This window comes from Tursiops truncatus, chromosome 2 (assembly GCF_011762595.2).
Source record: "Tursiops truncatus isolate mTurTru1 chromosome 2, mTurTru1.mat.Y, whole genome shotgun sequence".
NCBI classification, from domain to species: Eukaryota; Metazoa; Chordata; class Mammalia; order Artiodactyla; family Delphinidae; genus Tursiops; species Tursiops truncatus.
Genome location: NC_047035.1, coordinates 134287614 through 134292964, shown reverse-complemented (window position 1 = coordinate 134292964; position 5351 = coordinate 134287614). Strand labels below are relative to the sequence as shown.

Here is a 5351-nt window from a genome sequence, read left to right as displayed (position 1 = left end):
CTTGCAAGGTTCAAATAAGGTAACTGAGAAAGTGCTTTGTAAAACCACTTGCTGGTTATTATATAATGGCAGGGGTAGTGTCTTTCTCAACTGTATACTCTTCATCTCCCAGCAGTACCTTGTGTTCAGGAGACAATTTTATAGATATTTTCTGAATGATTGAGTAGGGGGAAAAAGAAGCAAACAGCAAATGTTTTATGTCATATATAATGTGATGTAAATTTTTTTTTTTTTTTTGCTGCACCACACGGCGTGCAGAATCCTGGTTCTCTGACCAGGGATCGAACCCTCAACCCTTGCAGTGGAAGCATGGAGTCTTAACCAATGGACTGCCAGGGAAGTCCACCTTTGCCATATATTTATTGCAGGTGTTCTTTGTGCCAGGCATTGTGCTGCAGGAGTGTCCTCAGGTGTGCTTGAACTCCAGAAGCATAGGCTTAGAGCATAGATAAGTTGTAGTACTCCTTCAATCTGCATTCAAGGAGGATCTGCCTTCTCCAGTATATTGACTTTCCTAGTTCCTTTGGAAGGTGGACTCTCATTGAGGTGTCATTAAACATCTGAATATACATTTAAGCGTCCTTGTTCTTACTGAATACACATCAAGAACATCCGATGATTTGTGTTCTGATTCATGTGTTTTACACGCTTGAGTATTTTGGTCAGTGTGGTAGTTATGTTACTCATTATAAATTAATAAACTGACATTCTGAGTTACTCACCAGTCTCTGCAAATTGTGTTAATGTGAGATCACTTCTGAGAAATGATGACATTCTTTCTGATTCTTTTTTTTTGGGAGCAAATAATTTTTATTATTATTTTTTTCTTTTACAAATGCACCGAAGAACCATGCAATGCTGCCAGCATTGGATGCAATCCTGGGCCACAAGTCTGCACATTCCCTTGCAACTGGTCCTGTGATGGCAGAACCTTTCATCTCACCTTTATTGTTTACTATGACCCCTGCATTATCTTCAAATAAAGAAACACACCATCTTTTCTCCGGTATCACTTTCCTTGTCGAATTACCACTGCTGGATGTACCTTCTTTCTGAGCTCTGGTTTGCCTTTTTTGACTGTGGCCATCACCATGTCACTCACACCAGCAGCAGGAAGTCTACTCAGTCGTTCCTTGATCCCCTTCACAGAGATGCTATACAGATTTTTGGCTCCTGTTTTGTCAGCACAATTGATCACAGCTCCAACCAGAAGACCCAAGGAAATCTGGAATTTCGCACCAGAGGACCCACCACGTCCTCGGTTTGACATCTTGAGCGCCCTCTTTCTGATTCTTGATGTACAAATTACTTGCCTAAGGAATAGCCTCTGGAATTTGTTGAGTTTACCAAAGTAATGTTACCTTTTGAGTTCTCCTGGTGTCTGGTTGGTTTGCATGGACTTTCTTTGAAAATACAGTATAATCAAATTTCCAGACAAGTCACAGTTCCTACAATGGGTAAAGAAAAATAAAGAACCAATACTGTTCTTAGATTTGAAAATATTAGCGATAGTGGTTCTATTCTCACTGGACATTTTGAGATTCACTCACAACGCTTTGAGATTCACCCATGCTGATGTACTTAGCTCTGATTCATTCTATTTTCTCTGCTGTACATATTCATATAGCAGAATGAACTTATGAATATACCACAATTTTTCATGTATTTATTCTATTGCTAGTAGACATTCTGTTACTTTCAGTAACAGAATGCTTTTACTTGCTTTTACAAATCATGCTGCTTGAACACTCTTGTTCATGTCTCTCAGTGCACGTGTGGATACAAAGGTTTCTTTAAAAAAATCTAGGTTTGAAACTGCTGTGCCAGATTGGATACAAATATTCAAATTTACTAGGTTATTTTCAAGTGTTTATACCATTCTTAGTGGATTTTGAGGCCAAAAATGAATCAATAAATGCTACAATTCATAGTAAGTTTGTAAACATGAAGTTTACAAAAGAAACTTTTGAACAGATTTTCAGGCAAAAATGATGGGAAGCTCTGTAATTTAGGACAAATAGAATCTGTATTTTATTGATTTTGTACAAGTAAAACAAGATGGTTTCAAAAAGGAGGTAGAACGATGAACATCTGAGAGTTGAATTTCAATGAATTGTTAATTCATTTGCCTCTAGTCTAGATGGTCTGTTAAGAATTTTTCCCACAGCGACATAAAACTATTGAAGCTTTCATATAATTTTCTTGCAAAGCACAAGACCTCTTATAAACCAAGTTTTCTTACCCCCCAAAAAAATTGCAAAAAAAAGCTTTTCTTATGAAATTGATAAATTTTATCACAGGGATCAAAACTATAGAGGAACCATTCAGAGGAATACTCTTCAAATAAAAAGACGCACAAGTACACTATTGCTAAAGAGCTTGAAAACTGTCCTGAGAGTTAACGACAACCATGATGTTCTGCAGGACCCAGAAAGGGATGCTGACAGGCTGAGTGTATTATGACAATGTTGGATGCCGAATAATATCAACAGTGTACAACGTGGAAGAACCATTGCCACTGCCTGGGAATTGTGGGAGACACTTGACTTTACATATGGATATAGCCATTGAGGAATTGTCTTAGTTTCCTGGAGCCATTGCAAAAAATTACAACAACCTGTTCTGGAAACCAGAAGTCCAAAATCAGCTTTACTGGGCTGAAATCAAGGTTTGGCAGGGTCACATTCCCTCCAGAGGTATTAGGGGAGGTCTATTTCTTGGCTCTTTCAGCTTGTGGTGGCTGGTCTGTGACTTAAAACCATTGATGTTTTTGCATCATTTTCAAGCAACTCATGCTTTCTTTGGCCTGTAACTGCATCACTCCAGTCTCTGCTGCTGTCCTGAGATGGAGCTGGTATACCAATTTAAGAATATGTGGATTAGGACCTACTGAATGTGGAGGCACAAACCACCCACAAGCACCCCAGCTCCCACTTTGGGGAAATGAAACCCACATCTACATCAAGAAAGTAGTCACAAGATGTATTACAGATCTCAGAAGCAAGGGGACGCAATGAGCCAGGGGGAGAGCAGCCCATCTCTGGTCCTGAGCGAGCAGGAGGTAGAAAGCAGGGTAGCAAGGACCTATTACCTATAAGGTGGTTGGGGTGGAGGTCACTAACTTTTCTGGTGTTTACCTCTAAGTGGGAAAAGTAAAATGGAAACTTGTGGCAGGAATCCTAAACTCAAGTCCTTACCTAAATGTCCATAATCTAGGTGTGCACAGGGTTATCATATTGCAAAATGCCTAGGCAACAACTCAGAAAAACAAAAGTTGTGTTTCTCATCATATGTCCTCACATAGCCTTTTCTTCTGTGTGTGGTCAACTTTATGTCTGCTTTCCTCTTATAAGATTACATGTGATGGAGTTTAGGACCCAAGTGGACTACCCAGAATAATCGCCTCATCTCAAGATCCTTAATTTAATCACATCTCAAAAACTTTACCAGGTAACATTCACAGTTTTCAGGGATTAGGGCCTGATATCTTCGGGGGCCACCCTTCAGCCCACTCCAGGGGCAGAGCGGGAGTTACCAAGATGTATGTGTGCAGAACTGCACGATGACTTTTTATTTTGTTTATCACTTAAATTTCATGTTGCAAGAAGAAAGATTTTTTAAAAATTCAATCAATAACACTTTGTGGGCATAATGTAGACTTAAGTAGGGTTATTGGGAAAGATATTGACGGAGCTCCAGCTAACTTACAATGAGAAAGAGCTTTGTCACATGAATCAAAGAGGTGGCTCTTGTGTGTCAAACAACAAAATGCTTTCTCACAAAGAATAGCTGTACTTTAACTCTTAATCTTCATTTGGCATTGAAGGAAGTACTGAAGATTGTGCATAAGAACAAATCGGGGTCTCTGTGTGCACATCTTTTCATGCTGACAGGAGAAACACATAGTTAGGGCGACACTGATCTCCTCCAGTGAGGGCACTGTTCTGGAATGTGGGAATGGTACATTTTTGTCTTTGAAATGGGGAATGAAATTAAAATAATTTTTTTCATAATGCCATTTACATCTAAACTCATAAATCTCAGTATCTTGAAGAGTGAAAACCAGGGATCTAAACTCTCACGTTATAGGCAAAATATTTCTATGATGAACACTCAGGACGAGATAGCAGGATTTCTTAAGCTGAACTGTTGTGTGAAGAGTTTGATTGCTGGGAGTTTGTTTACCAATAGTTAATGGTTTTCTTCTCTTGTTAGAGAAACACATGAAGAAAAACACAATATAAAGTTGGAGATACACACACACACACACACACACACACACATATATATATATGTATCCATACCCACATTTGGGCACTGCAGCAGACCATGAAACAATACTTTCTAGAGCTATGGTCAATAAAGGAGTGAAAAAAAGTTATCTTCCAAGCAGAAATATTTACCCTTTGGCTTTCGATTGTGGTTGCTGGTCAACATAGTGTTCAACAGGGCGGTGAAAATAGTATTCAGTGAGAAACCACTTCGTGTTCTGATAAAAATTTAATTTAATTTTTAAATTTTTAAAACCACTTTATGAAGCTATGATTGACACATAAAAAGCTGTATATATATTGAAGGTATACAAATCTGTGAGTTTGAAGATAAGCATACACCTGTGAAACCATCATTTCCATTAAAGCCATAAATATCCATTACCACCCAAAGGGGAAACCACTTCATTTTCTATTTGATTTTCCAAACTTGTATAAAAGAGGTGTCCAATATTTACTGCCATTCCTGACCACCTGAACTCTGTGCTCAATAACTCTGTGTTTAGTAAAAATACAGAGGAAGGTAAACCATATGAGGAGGAAAGACAAGATGTATAATCTGACCTGTGGCCCAAACTATAGGACACTGAGCCAGATGGAGGGATGTTGGTGAAAGATTGCAAAGGGTGTCATTTCTATAGCTGATGAAACGTTTCTATTCATGTTAATTTAAAATATTTTATTTTTTAGAGTTGCTATATGATCCAGCAATCCCACTCCTGGGTATATACTGGACAAAACTATAATTAAAAAAGATACATGCACCCCTATGTTCATAGCAGCGGTATTTACAATAGCCAAGACATGGAAATAACCTAAATGTCTATCAACAGATGAATGTATGAAGAAGATGTGGTACATATATACAATGGAATACTACTCAGCCATAAAAAGAATGAAATAATGCCATTTGCAGCAACATGGATGGAGCTAGAGATTATCATACTAAGTGAAGTAAGTCAGAAAGAGAAAGACAAATACCATATGATATCACTTATACGTGGAATCTAAAATATGACACAAATGAACCTATCTATGAAACAGAAACGGATTCACAGACATCAAGAATAGACTTGTGGT

The 5351-nt window shown here is 38.2% G+C and overlaps 1 pseudogene; it reads right to left on the bottom strand.

Moving 5' to 3' along the window:
- Positions 1-740: 740 nt before the first annotated feature.
- Positions 741-1270, bottom strand: LOC101321511 (large ribosomal subunit protein uL14-like; annotated as a pseudogene).
- Positions 1271-5351: the final 4081 nt, after the last annotated feature.